At 34.4% G+C, this 18,475-nt stretch overlaps 1 long non-coding RNA gene across 1 annotated transcript; it reads right to left on the bottom strand.

Annotated features, from left to right (window-relative positions):
* Window positions 1-15,036: 15,036 nt before the first annotated feature.
* On the bottom strand, window positions 15,037-17,889 carry LOC135150821 (uncharacterized). Its single transcript, XR_010289177.1, has 5 exons — window positions 17,635-17,889; window positions 15,999-16,070; window positions 15,878-15,911; window positions 15,520-15,570; window positions 15,037-15,090 (listed from the first exon to the last, which is right to left on the bottom strand). It is a non-coding gene; the product is annotated as an uncharacterized LOC135150821 (long non-coding RNA).
* Window positions 17,890-18,475: the final 586 nt, after the last annotated feature.

The raw sequence follows: 18,475 nt of genomic DNA, 5'->3' as shown, positions 1-18,475 counted from the left end.
TCAAATGTATTAGAATAAGTATCAATTTTCTGCAAATTACATATCTTAAATATGACATATCAAGTAAAAAAAATATGTTTTTCCATCCGTCTTTTAATACTTTTTTTTCCATTTCTCATGCTTGTCAACACAAATTTTTGATCGTTAATATTTTGATTTCGTATTAATATTAAATATAAAAATTTCATATTAAAGTACTCATAAATACGAATCGAACAAGATCATCATGACTATATTTAGTCTTATAGACTAAACGTAAAATAATAATTCGTCCAATATTATGTACATGACCGACATATCAAACGAGAAACATAAAAAGAAACGGAGTAGAATATAATGATAAGCTCTACTCTATCGATATTTTAGATGAGTTAGTAATTTAATTATCCATCTCATTATCTTTTATAGAATTATATCCTCTCCATTCCTGAGTAGTATCTTGTTTAATTTTTGAAAGTAAATTTATTAAATTTGATTGAAATTTGTATATACAATGTAATTAAAAGAATATGAAAAGAATTTATAAAAGCGTACATTTAACTTATCTAAAATTTGACTAATTTAATCGTTGAAAATTAAAACATGACAACTAATTAGAGCGGAGAGTATATGACTTCCAAATTTTAATTCTAAGTGAAATGCGCCGTATTTTTTAATATGTGGTTTCTTAATATTTATACCCTATTATAGAATTTTTATTTTTGTTCAACTTTAATTATTAATATACTTGTGTTAGAGTTTTATTAATATATTTTTGTTAGAATTCTAGGTTTCATATTTACTAATAAATTTATGGATGCTTTTGAATTTTGGATTAATAGGTTTACATCGGACTTGTTAATATAAGTTGTAGTAATCAGGCTCGTCAAAATATATTTTTAAAACATTGGTCAAAAACTGTATTCATGTATAATTTTGATTTATTTAAAATAAGATAATCTTTTATTTAAAAAAAATTAATGCAATAATCAAAAAGTCATACAACATCTAAAAAAAATTCGAAAGAGCAACATTAGACACAATTATATCATTGATTAATGTAGTCTCTATTAAAACACAATCAACCAACATATCAATTTCATCACACCTGGTTTGATCTATCGATTGTAATTACAATTCCATAGAAATCTTTATCAGTGGATCAAATCCTCTATCTTCATGGATGTTGAATCACCAAAAAACACATCAAACTTTCACAAGAAAAGATAAATCGAAAACGGAACTTGCCCAAAAAAGATTTCAAAAATAAAAAAAAAACAATCCAAAAGATAGAAATCCTTACTCAGAGATGAATATTATTGAAAAAAATAAAAGAAAGAAAAGAATTGATTTAAGGTTTTTCATCGGTGAAAATTGATGAAAGTCCCGACAGCAGCTCCAACAACGGCTAGAAAATGAAGAAGAAAAAGAAATAAACAATCCTAAAATATAATTTAAATTAAAAATGTTTGTTGTCTACCAACTGGAAAATCTAATATTTTAACGTTAATACTCTCTTCGTCCTTTTTTTCCCCCCAAATTACCCAAAATTATTGATCATATCTATCGAATAAAAGACATTAACTATGTTGATGTTTTTGAATAATGATATACTTTTCTTATAATTATTAGTTTATTTAAGGAGAGTGAATAAAATATTAATTTCTAATCATGGACAGTCAGAAATTCGAGAGGAAGTAAAACTAATATTCAATTTGGTCAGACAAAATAATTCCGGGAGGAATAAAATGTAAGATTGAAATTCTAAACTTTTTTGGGTTTATTCTTTCCATTTATCGAAATTTAAGGCTACTTTGTTATTATATCTTCTCATTTTTCCGCGGTTGAGATGGGTTCAATGCAGAAGAATTGTTGTCGCGTCAAAACGTACAAACAGAAAACAAAAAGAGCGATAGGAGTCGTTGCTCAAAAGCAGTAAAGAATCTAAGTAATGGGACCTGGAGATCTAGTAGCATATGTAAAAAGATCCCTTAAAAGTTTATTTAGGTTTCCTAACCCTAATAGTATATGTGGTATCAAATAAACCAAATTAAACCAAACATAAATCAGCAGGGTCTGATGAGGGTAAGATAAGGATGGTAAGATGTACGCACATCATTCTCCTACCTTTAAATTAGAGAGACTAGCTGAGAAGCCGCGCGTTGCGACGGCCTATAAAAATTATATTAATGATTCAATATTAATATATGCAGAATAAAATAATTTTGTGGTTGTCTATAAAAAGTATAATAATGTTTCAAAATTAATATTTGTAGGATAAAATAAATTTATATTATAAAAATCTTGATGTGATACCAACACTAATATATAAAATTGCAAAAATGGACTATAAATGGTAAAAAAAATGAAAATAAATTTATACACGTAATTAACAATTTAAAGCATGACGAATCTTAATTTTATTTATTTTTTTGAAAAGTAATCATGTTCTTACATTGTCACCTTCCTCCAATTTTATTTTTTGGATTGATTGTGCAAAAAACATGTAACTTAAATCTTGTGAGATAGCGGTAACTACCCTCTTAAAATTTACTTGAACATAGTAAACAGATAATGCATGAATAATATTTTCATGTATACAAAGTAAATCATATAAAAATTAACAACAATAAACATGTCCGATGAACAAAACAAATATTATAAAAAAATAACCAACAAACATACATCACAATTTATTGATATCAACCATCAATATCATGTCAAGACTATATTTTTTCCCGTGTTTGGATTTGCCGACTCCAATATAAGTTATAACGGTTTATAACTACCTTTCCCGTGTTGTGGCATTGATAGGTTGTGTTTAGATGATCCAAAGCCCTACAATCTATATGGGTATTCATAGGTGCAGAGAGACTTGTGTGCTACTTTTTCACATAATTAAATAATCTGAAACAAAATCAGATTAAAATTTTCAAGCTACTATATTCCATAAATAATTTGAAACAAAATCAGATTCTGAAACTTGCTTCTAATATACCCGAAAATACCCGAAACTGAAAAAGATAGTTATAATTTTTGATATTTTCCATCCAAAAATTTCAGAAAATTAGAAAAATAGAACGGTGCGATGTGAGAGGCGCCACCTACACGCCCCTCGCTTCTCCTTTAAAAATTGAGGAAGAGAACTATCACCAGAGAGAGGTAGGTTTGTGGTATTAAGGGAGAGAATGTTGTGTTTAGATGATCCAAAACCCTGCAATCTATAGGGGTATTTATAGGTGCAGACAGACTTGTGTGCTAATCTTTCCCATAATTAAATAATCTGAAACAAAATCAGATTAAAACTTTCAAGCTACTATATTCCATAAATAATCTGGCTTTTCCATAATTAAATAGACTTGTGTGCTACTCTTTCCCATAATTAAATAATCTGAAACAAAATTAGATTAAAACTTTCAAACTACTATATTCCATAAATAATTTGAAACAAAATCAGATTCTGAAACTTGCTTCTAATATACCCAAAACTAAAAAAGGTAGTTCTAATTTTTGATATTTTTCATCCAAAAATTCCAGAAAATTAGAAAAATAGAACGGAGCGATGTGAGAGGCGCCACCTACACGCCCCTCGCTTCTCCTTTATATAAGTATATTGATTGATTGTTTCCGTGAAGACCCCCAACTTAATGCATAAGAAATAAATAGTGCGGGATACGATATTAATATAATAACTTAGTCCATAACCTTCTTTACACGAGACTTACCTAAATAGTCCCTGATTTTTATTGATGGTTGACGTGACGTGGTGAAGCCCACTAGAGAGAATAAATCAAGAATCACCACTTCCACAAATTGCAAGATCGAAGGCGTGAGAGAAGAGAGTTTGGTGCAAATCAAATTGATATCTTACAACAATCTTACAACAATCTGAAGAGACATATGAAACTGGATAAGAATCATCATTCCACTCTTTCTTTAATTGACATGATTTCTTATCATGTAATCCATCCATCGATTCTCTTTCATCTACGGCGTCAAAACAATAACCGCTAATCACTAACCACCGTCTAATCTGTCATGTCGATTTCTTACCATCGATTTCACATCACGCTTGATTTACGAGCATGCCTGTTACAGATTGGTCCCCGCCTCAACGTCTCAAACCAAACCACCCATCCGTTTCACAGCATTCCATGATGGAATTTTTAAAAAATAACTAGGAGATTAGCATATTGGATTTACAAAACTTCCTGGGAAATGCAACTCCAGTCCAATACCCACCAACGATAGTAAGATCTTATGTTCAAATTACAATTCGGCAAATAACCGCTCGTTCGAATTTTTCTATATACCCCAAAACTTGTCCGTGAGCGTAGCATATAAACGAAAATTACTTTCGGAAAAGTGAGACTGTCTAAACTCTCTTGGTGGCGTCAACATGTCCCATGAAAATTGGGAAAGTGAGGCTAAGAGGGATGGGGTTTTCGATATGAAAATAATAAAAAATCTACCGAATCAAAGGTATATACTTATACCGGATCACTAAATAGTAAATTCTATCATTATATAATCCGCGTTCTTGTCGAGATTTAATAGAGTAAATTATGATTTATAGAACATATTAATCACAACGGTGATTACAAAATAATTCGACCATATGTTGATTATAGTTCCATAATTTTTTTATATTAAATTTAATTGATTGCTACAGTTAGTTATATATATATTTTTTTGACAAATATGCCTTATAAGTTTACAAGTATTTGTTCAACAGTTAGCTGAAAATATTGGCAGAAAAAAAATATATGTTATAAAAGTTTCTTTCAGGAAATGGGAAGCTAGATAAAGCATGGACCGTGGTGATTCATATTGGTTATTCACACCTGCAGCACAATGTAGATATAGCAGGCCCATTACACAGGCCCAGGCCATAGTTTCTTTAAGAAGTGGATGAAAATTTCGGACCCCTTGAATTTGGACATATGGCCCATTTTGCGACTTGCTATATTACCGGCTTAAATTTCATTTTTTTTTTCCACTAACCTTTGTCTATTTAAATTATATTTATTATATTTAATTTGATAAAATAAATTCACAATAAATTTTACGAGTATTGTAAAACAAATATGGATAGCTAAATCTTAATAACTTTTAAAAATACTAAAATTGTATTTACTTTGATGAAATATAATGAAAAGAGAATGAAATAGAAAATTATAAAACGTTGTCCGCTGAAAGAATAAAGTATGAGACAAAAATGACTAAATATGAGCTATCCAAATGTCATGAAGATCGTAAGAAAACATGGTGAATAAGTGGAATAAACATTCCTTTCAAAATATGTGAATTAGATTTCTAGTTCAAATAACTTGGGAATAGAATGACTAATGGAATGAAAATTACAGACATTTTATCTCAGCAACTTCAATTTAGTGTACAAATTTTATTCAATTCTCCATGCATTGCAATTCATCCAAGTAATGCAACCTCAAGATCAAGAATATATGCCCAATAATATCTCTTTATCTATGATATCTCTCTCACACGTTACATGAATTATTATATGATTATCAATAATTGAATATTGTCAATAATAACAATAATAATAATAATAATAATAATAATAATAATAATAATAATAATAATAATAATATAGATTTGAATACACACGTATAAATTCATTATTTGATTAAAGATCTCAACCAACCAATTATATATAATTTTATCATATCAATTGTATATCGGTTAATCATTGTATATTATTTCGATCTGTTACTTCGTTTTTGTAAAGCATAATGTAACGTAAATGTAATTACGATAACTCAACACAACAAAAGACAGGAAACAATACGTAAGTATAATACAGGAATCTACAGGTTGGAGATTCGATACAAACAGACAAAGACAATCAAGATATCTGAGACGAGCATCCGTCCACTGAAAGAAGTTCATTAATATGTTCAAGCCTCAGTGAAGAATAAAGTTCAATGTGTCTGCTATCAAGATTGCCTGAAGATCAAGTATCAAAGACCAGAAGATTCCAGTATATTTAATTTGATTATTTATAATCAAATTTATCGAAGCAACACCTAACCCGGAATGACTGATCAAGTATATTATCAAGCAAAGGATTCAAAGAATTATTTCAGTTCGAGTCGTTCGTGAACCAGACCAGTGCACAGGACGTCAGGACATACGAAAGTATTCAGTGGATTCGATCAACGAATTAATTGATCAAGTCAATCGAGCTGCTCTTGGATTTATTGCCAAAAGAACTTATTAATTAGATATATATATATATATATATTAATTGTGAATTATTTGAATTTAAATAATTCAAGTGATTAATTAAACACAATTAAGTATATATATATATGTATATTTAATTCGTATGCTAAATGGGAAGTCTTGTGAAATTGTCTAAGTGTTCATCACAAGGGAAGCATCAACACTGTTAAAGCGCAAACTTTGACTAAGTCAAAGTTTGCGCCTCAACCTCTCTCAAACACTTAGAATTTTCTAAGTATATACAGTGCATACACTGTCTCCTTCCATAAGCGCAACTATTGACTTTTGGTCAAAGTTGGCGCCTCACATACAGGGGAAGAATCAAGCGCATCTTTCACTTAGAATTTATCTAAGTCATGTCCCCTGTGAAGCTCCTTAAGCGCAACCTTTGACCAGTATTCTCAGCGCAACAATTGACTTAATTACTTAGATTTAATCTAAGTAATTCTCTCACAGTAGTTGTCTCTACAAAGCGCAAGGTTTGACTGGGAAGTCAAGCGCAAGTTTTGACTTCCCATTGTACAAATCCTTGGCGCCATGTTTGACTGGTTACTCTGTCATACATATATATATACTTGTATATATGTATATGTAATTGGCGCCAGTTAATGTGTTGTGGAGATAGATTTATTTTGGTCAATTTAATTCGTCCAGGACGAACTCAAGTCGTCCAGGACGAACTCGTTAACCATGGTTAGTTGTTGGAAAGCCTATAAATAGAGGTTAATGTTTTCATTTGAAAACAACTACACACTTTGTAAGTGCACACACTATACACATTCTCGAGAGTTAAATTAGAAGATCGTTTTTATCGAGAGTTTGTAATAGAGTGATTGTAGTCTCTGCAGCCGACACTTGTGTTGGAATTTGTAGCACCCGAGGATTATTTCTAATATAAGAATATTCCCCGACTTGCTGGAGTTATTTATTTACGATTGATTTAACATGGACTGAAACAAGATTATCCGCAATTAAATTAAATCGAAGAAATTGGTACGACGTATTCAACCCCCCCCCTTCTACGTCTGATTGGACCTAACAATTGGTATCAGAGCTTAGCTGATCGATATACAGATCTGAGATCCGTAACCAATCTGAAAAGCTAGCTGTCCGTACAATCGTAATTTTATCTGATAACAATGTCGACACACAAGTTAGGAATCAAAGTACCTCCATTTGACAAGGATGACTACAACAACTGGAAGATGAAGATGTTGCTGTACATCAGAGTTGCTAATCCCATGTTCATTGGGATTCTGGAAAATGGTCCATTTGTGCCTATGAAGATTATTCCTGAATCTGTTGAAAATGGTGTTCGTATTCCACAGAAGTCTGTTCCCAAAGAGAAAAGTGAATACACTGACACTGATAGGCAGCTCCTGTCAGAAGCAACTCATATGATAAGAAGAATTCTTATGAGGATCTGAAGAAAGAAAATGAGAAGCTAAAAGCTAAGTTGGAAGCAATGGTGGCCAAGCACAAAGGAAGGGCTTACATTGCTGAGGGAAAAAGCTGGGATGACACAGATTCTGATGATGAACCTTTCCAGAGCAATTATGCATTTGCATTAATGGCTGACACTGTCGAGGAATCTCCATCTCAGGTATCTCCTGAAATTTCTGTTGATGACATGACTACTGCTGATTATAAAAAGACTATAAATGAACTAGGTCAAGAGATGTATAACTTGCACACTAGTTTATTAGCTTCAGAATCAGATAACTGTAGTCTTTCTCTAAAGATAGCTAAACTTGAAGAAAGAGTAGATGAATTAGCTTTAGAGAAACTCATGAACACTAACCTTAAAGATAGAATTGAATATCTAGAGAATAAGGAGAAGTGTAGTGCAGAAATTGAGGAGTCCCTTAGGTCTCAGATTGCTGACCTAGAAACTAAGCTTAGGGCCTATCAGAATTCTGCTTTTCTACAGAAAGAGATCTTGGATAGTCAAAGGATTGATAAGAAGGTTGCTATTGGCCTTGACTATAGTTCTTTGGAAAGTGCTAAAAGAAAGAAGAGAAAAGAGAATGAAGGCATATTTGTTTCAGCAGGAACTGAGAATGCTCCTAAAGGAACAAATATACCTAAAATTCTGAAGAACACCAAGACCCCTATCTTTAGAATGGCACAAACAGAACCTCTGATAGAAGAAGACCTTGTCATCAAGGAAGAGTTGAAAAATGAGGAAGTTGTTAAGCCTCAAGTAAAACAGGAATCACAAGATGTACCTTCTAATTCCCAAGTCAGAGATGACTCAGATAAAACTGGATTAGGAAGTACTAGTTCCAACAAAAAGAAGAACAACAGGAATGGCAAGTTAGATCCTAAGAACACCAATTCTAGGAATTCTAATGCTAGAAAGGTTTGTAATAATTGCAATTCTACTAATCATCTTACTCATGCATGTAAAGTGATTAAAGTAGATAATTCTGTTTCTAGCATGCCTAATACAATTAACATGAATGCTGTTCATTTGCCATGTGGTAGAGTAGGTTGCATGCTATGTGCTATGAATATGATGTCTGCATGCTTTACCATGTTGAATGCATCTTTTTCTGCACCATCTACCATGAATATGAATATGCCTGCACCTTCTGTTGCCCCTGTGGCAAAGACTGCTAGTCCTTCTAAGAAGAAGGAAACTCCCAACTCCAAGTCTAAAAGCACTTCTGCTAAGACTAAAAAGGAGAAGAGTCCAGTCACCCCTAAACAAGCACATGTTAAACCAGTTTCTGTTGATAATCCTGTTTCTACTAAATCACCTGGACCCAAGAACGTCTGGGTACCAAAGAAAGTTTAATCCATTTGTGAATGCAGGGCACAGGAAGGAAAAGTAAAGTTGTGTGGGTTCTTGATAGTGGTTGTTCAAGACACATGACTGGAGAAAAGTCCCTGCTCACAGATGTGGTGATGAGAACCGGCCTAATTGTAATCTTTGGAGATGACAGCAAAGGTTTTACAACGGGATATGGTAAGCTGAAAGTTGGAAATGTCATCATTGAAGATATCTCTCTGGTAGAAGGACTTAAGCACAATTTACTGAGTATCAGTCAGTTCTGTGACAAAGGATACGACGTAATCTTTCAGAAGGAAGTTTGCTTAATCCAGAACCGGAAGAACAAGGATCTTACACTCCGTGGTGTAAGAAAATCAAGTTTGTTTATAGCCGACATAGACTCAGCAAGTAAGGGGGAGGTCAAGTGTTTCTACACCAAGGCCTCTGCTGATGATAGTTGGTTATGGCATCGGAAGCTCTCACACTTGAACTTTAAGACTATGAACTCTTTAGTCAAAAGGGAACTTGTGAGAGGATTGCCACAGAAAGAATTCTGTAAAGAAGGACTCTGTGATGCATGTGAAAAAGGGAAGTCAAAGAAAGCATCACACAGGAGCAAAGGCATGACTGATATTGGTTCACCCCTTCAACTGATTCATATGGATCTGTTTGGACCAGTCAACATTCCTTCTATATCAAGGAAAAGATATGCTCTTGTGATCGTCGATGACTACTCAAAATACACATGGGTATTATTCTTACATTCAAAGAATGAAGCAGCACTCGTCATCATTGATCATATCAAGAAGATTGAAAAGGAAGCAGATCTGCCAGTAAGGGCAATCAGATCAGATAATGGAACAGAATTTCGTAATGCTGTTCTTAATGACTTCTGTACTGATAAGGGCATCTCTCGTCAGTATTCAGCTCCAAGGACTCCACAACAAAATGGTGTCGTAGAAAGGAAGAACAGAACCTTGATTGAAGCAGCAAGGACAATGATTAGTCAATCAAGACTTCCAATCTATTTCTGGGATGAAGCTGTAAGCACTGCTTGCTACACTCAAAATCGTACCCTGATTAACAAGGATTTGGATAAGACTCCTTATGAAGTAATGGCTAACAGAAAACCATCACTGAGTTACTTTCATGTGTTTGGTGCAAAATGCTTTGTGTTAAAAGAAGAGCATTTGGGAAAGTTTGATGCCAAAGCTGAAGAAGGCATATTTCTGGGTTATTCTTTGGAGTCTAAGGCCTACAGGGTTTATCTGATCAATGACGACAAGCTGATTGAAAGCATCAATGTAAGATTTGATGATACCAAACTCCCAAGTCTCCAAAAGGAAAATGAATCTGATTCTCTGGAATTTGAGAATTTAGAAGACATTTATTTAGGAGAAGATCAACCTGAAGCTGATATAAGGGAACCTAATACAAATGAAGGAAATGCTGATCCTGAACCATCTGGAGGAAGTATTGGTAACAATACAAATGATCATCAGGGTCACAGTGGTCAAAGTGGAGGATCATCAAATAGAATCTACATCAGCTCAGGGGGAGTAAGTCAAAGTGGATCTACTAGTCATCACACTCAACACAACTATGATTTTGGTGAATCATCAAGATTGAATCTGCCAAGACAAAGGGTATGGAGTAGAGACCATCCTGTTGAACAAATCATTGGTGATCCAGACACAGGAGTGCAGACTAGAAGAGCAACTCAGAATGAATGCAACTTTGCTGGATTCTTGTCTCAGACAGAACCAAAGAAAGTTGAAGAGGCTCTAAGTGATCCAGATTGGGTATCTGCAATGCAGGAAGAACTCAATCAATTCGAAAGGCAGAAAGTTTGGAAGCTGGTGCCAAGACCTAAAGGAAAATCTATAGTTGGCACTAGATGGGTTTTTAGAAACAAACTGGATGAAGATGGTATTGTTACGAGGAATAAGGCAAGACTGGTTGCAAAGGGTTATTCACAAGAAGAAGGAATTGATTATGATGAAACCTATGCTCCAGTTGCTAGGCTTGAAGCAATCAGGATGTTCTTAGCATTTGCAGCACACTCCAACTTCAAAGTATATCAGATGGATGTGAAAAGTGCATTCCTGAATGGTGATCTGGAAGAGGAAGTCTATGTTGAACAACCCCCTGGGTTTGAAGACAAAGAATTTGAAGACTTCGTATACTTTCTCTTCAAAGCACTCTATGGCCTGAAGCAAGCCCCTCGAACCTGGTATGACACTCTTTCCAAGTTCTTACTTGAAAATGGTTTCACCAGAGGTATCATCGATAAAACTCTTTTCCATAAAAAGCATAAGGATGATATAATTCTTGTACAAGTATATGTCGATGACATTATATTTGGTTCTACTAATGATCTTTTGTGCGAGAGATTTGCTAAGTTAATGCAGAGCAAGTATGAGATGAGCATGATGGGAGAATTGTCCTTCTTCCTAGGACTTCAAGTCATTCAGAAGCCTGACGGTATTTTTATCTGCCAATCTAAATACATCAAGGATCTTCTGAAGAAATATGGAATGGAAGAAGCATCTCCTGCCAAAACTCCTATGCCAACTGCTGTCAAACTTGATCAGGACAAATCTGGTAAGTCAGTTGACATCACGAAGTATCGAGGTATGATTGGCTCTCTCTTATACTTAACTGCTAGTAGACCAGATATCATGTTCGCAACTTGTTTATGTGCTAGATTCCAGGCTGATCCTAAAGAGTCACATCTTATAGCTGTTAAGCGTATTTTTAGGTATCTTAAGGGAACCCCCAATCTAGGGATTTGGTACCCTAAAGATACAGGTTTTAATCTGATTGGCTATACAGATTCTGACTTTGCAGGATGTAAGATTGATATGAAAAGTACTTCAGGAAGCTGTCAGTTTCTTGGACGAAGGTTGGTGTCATGGTATAGCAAGAAGCAACACTCCGTGTCTACGTCTACAGCGGAAGCTGAATACATAGCTGCTGGAAGTTGCTGTGCTCAAATCTTGTGGATGAGGAATCAACTACAAGATTATGGACTCATGTTGGATAAAATTCCGATTCTGTGTGATAACACGAGTGCCATTGCCATTGCCAACAATCCTGTTCAACACTCCAGGACAAAGCATATTGATATCAGGTATCATTTCCTTCGCGAGCATGTCATGAATGGAACAGTAGAGTTACACTTCGTACCTACTGATCAACAAATTGCAGACATCTTCACTAAACCACTAGACGAATCCACTTTCTCTAGACTGGTTGGTGAACTTGGGATGTTAAATATGTCTAATTAATTAGACAAGAAATAACTGCAATTTGTTCGTAAGCTCACAAGTTTTAAAATGTACATATTTTCAGGACTTGTGAATTTACAAAGAGCATCCAGTATTTTACATATTGATCTGATAATTAGTTTTAATTATTTGCCATGATTTATATGATTTGCATGACTTTATGTGATTATGTAATTAATTGCTATATGGTAGATATTTAGAATCAACTAGCATCGGTGCCCGTGCAAGGCACGGGCCTGGCGTGAAGCTGGGACAACTTTCATTGCAGCGAAACATAGCTTGATAGAGAAACTGTCATGAACAGGGTTGCACATGAGTTTGTTGAACATATCAAAGGCCATGGAGAAAAGTTTTAACCGCTTTGTCGTCAATATTTTGTACAATTTGGAAAACTACCGCCACCATTTTGTCGTTGCCCTTTTTATTTTTTTGAGTTAACGGTGGAAAACTAACGGAAGTTTACGGTCGCCACCTTTTTGAAAGGCGGAATGTGGCTGGAGCAGGGTGTCATCGAAGGTGTTCAGGCAATATTGAGATACATGCTACTTTAAGACCATATTGGTAGTGAAGTGAAGAACTTAGATAAGAATCAACTGTGGATTTCCGGAAATTTTTTTTGCATGTTGTTTTTATATATTCCGCCTTGTCTGTCGTGCACTTATATTTTAAGTACAGAACCTGAATCTTACCGGTTTCGCTCTTATGCCTGATGCCTAACATGTAATTGAGCTGAAAATCACCTGATCAGGTGACTATGACAGGTCAAGACCGCCATAGACAGATTTCTTAGTTTTTAAATTAAGGCAGCAAGGCTCCAGGAACGCCCGATAGCCCATTTTATGTCATAGTTTATTGCACTTAGTTTGAATAGATATGACCATTGACATTTAGTTTCTAGGTTGAAGCATGTAGTTGGAGGAAAAAAGTGGTTATCTTCCCTGTATACAAAGAATAATTTTCAACTGTAGTTTTCTACTTGCTGGCTGAGTAATCCATGTGGGTTTTCTAAAACACAAAATTATAACAATTAGACAAGAATACAATTGAGTGCAAAACTTTTCATCTTTCCATGATATATTAAGGATGCCTACAGCACCAGAGATTCAAGCACCGCCTCAGCATTTTCAACAAAGGAAACTACATAGAAGTCAATTCTATGTTAGTAATGCGCAGAGCTCAATCTATCCGCATGAAGTTTAACAGCAATGCTAGCACGTCTAGTCGTCTATGTATGTTAAGAGATAGATACTCATATAGGAGTTAATCCTGTCAACCAATTTTTTCCACGGTTTTCATAAAAGGAAGGTTGCAACTTTTAGTTGTTAGGGTTTATACATGTTGTGTGTCTTTTATCATTTAGGAGGCGGCATTAGCCTTTAGCACAGAGATATGATCAATGTCCTGACGGGTTGAACAAATCTAAACTCGCATAGAAATAAAAAGAGTGCATAGCCTGTAACTGAGATTTAGTTTAGAGCAATGCTAAACAAACCCTTAACCTGAGGAATTGTTACTTTGGTTAGTATTATGAAAATATTGTAATGCTCTTAATAATAAATGGACACTTATTTGTGTGTAAAGCAGAGGCACCATTAAAGCCTCTACAATATGCTGATACATGATTATTCTTTTTGTCCATCTAGTCAGCCTTGTTAAAAATCTGTATATACTATTTTAGTCTCTCTTTATTTAAGCCCCTGAACAGAATGACGACGCCTGGCTCATAGCCTCATAAGCCGATCTCAAAACCGTCCTCTGCAAATCATAATCATTTCTGAACATATCAGAAGAACCATAGTTTCTGGAAGAAGAGCTATAGGGCCATGAAATTTTCTCTATACTATTTGTACTTTGGTGTACAAGGTTTGAAATCTGAATGGGCCTGAGATGAAAAGGAGCTGGTTTATATTTGATTACACCAAGCAGCCAACAAAAATTGCAACATCTCCGTTAACACAAAAAGGTCTACAACAATTAACAAAGATATTCTGAAGTTGTGTATGCATTAAGTTGGGGGAGGCATCAGCAAAGATAGCACATCGTAAACAAAGCAATTAATGTACACCACCCGTTTTTCACGGATTGCAACATATAGATTAACTAAAAGCAAGCATAACAGTTTTTGCATATTATTATGTCACACTTTGGACCATTTTATCTTCCTGGATGGTATAGTTTCTCCATGATTCATAGTACTACATGGACGTAAATGTTCTTATAGTGATTCTATATTGGTGATATTCTGGTGAATTAATTAGCTTTATTGACTATTGTTGACTGTTCTAATTGTATTTTCCTAGTATTGCATTAATCTGATGACATGTGTTAGTTTTCCTAACAAAAGTCTAAACATGTGACTCCGTTATGCACATGCATCTTATTCTCATCTTGTGAAGTTAACATCATCTTAGCCAACCTTTGAATTCATACTTATTAGAAGTTTGGTTTTTCGCATCAGTATTCATTATTTTTAAAAATTTATTATCAGAACAATATTCTTCACGCGATATTAAAATTGTTTATCTTTAAATGAACCAAAATTATACACTGCATTCTCTAAGTGGAAATGAATTACATTTGCGCATAAAAAAAAAACATCCATCCATAAAAGAAGAACAGACCAAGGCACTGAATTACTGAATTAAGTCAAGGTGCATTAACTTAAACTACTATGTCATGTTCCAGATAATTGAGAACTTTCAAGAGTTGATTGCATGAAAGGGGTTATTAAGAACTAATACGCACCAGTACTATAGGGACTTCAATGTTGTTAAGTTCCTGCTTGATGAAATCCAACTGGCAAGATAAAGGCAATCAAAAAGCAAAAACGTTAACTTTTAAACTGTTGGAGACATCTAAATAATAAAATCAATTTGAACAGGTAAACTGCAAATAATGAAATCAAACTATGAGCCAATAAGCAAGGCTGACTCTATAAGAGCGGATGAGCTTGCAAGTCAGTATATGGCATCATTTGCCTACATCCAATTTCTAGTTTTTGAAATTCTCAGTCCAGACTCCCTTGTCATTCTGTATCTATAAAAATGTCTTTTCCTTTAAAATTATTAGGCGAATCATATTAGCACCAAAAAGTAGCACAAACATCGAATGTCTAGTTGTGATTAAAAAATTGGCCCCTTGTAAGTTTCCATGTAACTGAATATACAAAAGTTTCCTGTCATGGGGAATAAATATCTCTCCTTAATAAGAAAATATAAATTGTACCTTATGTTCAATTTGCTCCTCCAATGAATATAACCTTCCACGCTCCAAATTCTACAAATGAAAAATAAATTATCATAATATAGCAGAACTGCTACTATTAAACATACAGCTCCTTGCATAGTCTAAACCTTAATTATTACTTCAGTTTTTAGACAAATATTAACAAAAACCAAATAAATTATTATTTTATAATTTTAGAAAACTGAAACTATATTATAATATAAACACAAGACATTTCATAATAATATAAGTTCTGCATTTTGTAGTTATATAATATATAAGATTATAAAGCAAATTTGGTGGGTAGTGAAAAGAATCAAACAAAATTAACATTTTGAAATAGAAGGAATTGACTTACGCATTCACTCTTGATCTTTGACCAGATCTCCTACCTCAATGATTCATTATCATGCAAGCATTAGCACAACATATATCTAAGCAGAGTAATAAAAGCATGTAAACAATAGCCAGGAGCTCACCAAGACAGCTTCTCTCGCAGCAGGGGAATCTGAGTTAGATGTAGAACTGGCGCGGTTCAACCATTTGCCTCCCTGGATCAGTCACGTATACAAAGAATAATTTTCAACTGTAAATTAACTCAAATACATATAATGGGATACAAAATAAAATAAAATGCCACACAGGAAATTTTCCCTGGAGATACTAGAATTTTAAAATATGCAATATGATCAGATCAGGGTAATCTAATAACCACATTTACTTTATCTGTACGGAAGGATTATAACAGACATATAATCTTTATGCATATTATAAGCTTGCTCCTGCAGACCCTAAGAGGAACTGATGAAGATGAGATCATTAACCAATGCAGCCTGCACTTTAACCAAGAAAAAAAAAGGGACACCTAGGTCATAGCTGAGGCAGAAAGCACATAATATTGTTTCACATATGATTTTTTCCAGGTGCCAACGAACCAAACGAGTATTCTGAAACCATACTGAAACATGCTACTGCATACACAACACAGTGCGATGAGACACCCAAGAAAAATTCTTCTCTGATTTTCGCCAGTCTTCAAAACAACACAAGAGCTACACTAGAGTTTACACAATTCTGAAGACTCATTCATGAGGAAAAAGCGCTGTGCAGTTACATCCGCTCTTCCATACTCACTATCAAAAACAGGAGAAAAACCTTGGGCTTACAAAATTCACTGCCTCAAACTCTGGAACCAAGCATATAATGCTCCGACTCTTATGTCACCTTGGTAATGACATAGACTTACAATTATTGATATTTGCAGTGTATGTTTCATACACATGCATCCAATTTATAATAAAAACATATCAATTACGAAACAACCATCATGTCATTGTCTAGTATATTAGAGTCCGATGCAGTAGTTAAACTGAATTTTCAGAGAGAGGGAAAAATCATTTTATACTGGCAGATAACAGATATTTACCCTTCTGTAACAGCTTACAAGTAAAATGATCCTCTTTCAGATTTTCAATGTACACATCACTAAGCATTAAGAGTAAAAAGTTAAATATATAAGACAGCCGGGAGTCTCTCAAATGCAGACTCCTCTGTAACAGCTTACAACTAAAAAGATCTACTTTCAGATTTTCAATGTACACACCAGTAAGCATTAAGAGCAAAAAGTTAAATATATAAGACAGCCGGTAGTCTCTCAAATGCACCCTAAACACTTCTAACTTGATAAACGATAATTTTGTTGCGACACGAGACATAAAAATGAGTTTTCTTTGTCGCCTCTGCATCACTGCCACCTAATAATTGGCTGAGAAGAGAGAAGCCGGGAAAATCCCCAAAAATCAATCACACAAATAGGACCTCCCCAAAAAAATATAGTATAGGCAAAAATGCTCAATGTGAACCTTGCGGCAACAGGCAAAAAAAATATCAAAGGCAAAAGAAGCGCAACTATGGCATTGCTAAGCAGCACTAAATGAATGAAAGAGGGCGGTGAACCAATTTAATTACTAAGCGTCCTGCGGCAAACCTGAGGGGAGCAGAATTAGCTTAATTTCATGAACAGTCCACTGTGCCAAAATACCTCAGCCACACATTTTATCAAACAGGTGCGGCGGGCCATCATAATATAGACCGATAATCTAACTGAGAACGTACCGGAATTAGCCGCAATGGATTGAAGGCCTCGGAGAGATAGAAGCTCCGAAGAGATGCTTGAGTACAACCGAGAGGCCTCTCAACCAACAAAGTAGCTCTGAAATGAGGTAACCACGCTCCTCTTGATCACCACGGAAGCAGCGCTGCGGACAGAAGACGGAAGGAGTCGAGATGGGCCGACAGAAATGACCGCCGAGGATGATAGTTAGGCCGGGAGCCAGTTCGGAGACAGGGTCGGAAGGGCAGAATGGCGGAAAAACACTGCTTCGGTAATATATCTAGCTTTGGCCTGAGGGGTTGAACTGTCTTTTAACATTGAATTAATTTGCTCAGGAGAAGTGCGTGTTCTCGTATAATAGATATAGTAGATTTTCTTGAATTATTCAAGTGCTTATATTCAATTAATGAATATTAGTATTGATTTAATTCATATTTTAATTATATTTGATTAATGGATTTGAAGCAATTCAAATTATTTTAGTTATCCATTAATTAAATCTTAATTAAAATAATTGCAGCATAATTAATTAAATTTTGTTTGACTAAAGTTAATTTAGTTAAAACCTCATTTAATTTAATTGTGATTTTATTGTATCAAATTATTTTGTTCTTAATTAAAATAAATTTGATACAATTGATAGTCATGTGTTTTTGAGTTAATCTCAAAAAAATTCTGTGTACGCTTATGACTAAGCGCAACATTTGACTAAAGTCAAATGTTGCGCCCAGGTTATAAAAGGTGTATGTATGTTTTGTTTAACTTAGAATTATATTCTAAGTTTTCCTTCACTGTGTTGAACCAAGCGCAACATTTGACCAAGTCAAATGTTGCGCCAATGGT

Source organism: Daucus carota, chromosome 1, assembly GCF_001625215.2.
Source record: "Daucus carota subsp. sativus chromosome 1, DH1 v3.0, whole genome shotgun sequence".
Lineage (NCBI taxonomy): Eukaryota > Viridiplantae > Streptophyta > Magnoliopsida > Apiales > Apiaceae > Daucus > Daucus carota.
Note: the sequence above shows the minus strand (reverse complement) of the source record. Positions and strands in the feature narration are given on the sequence as shown.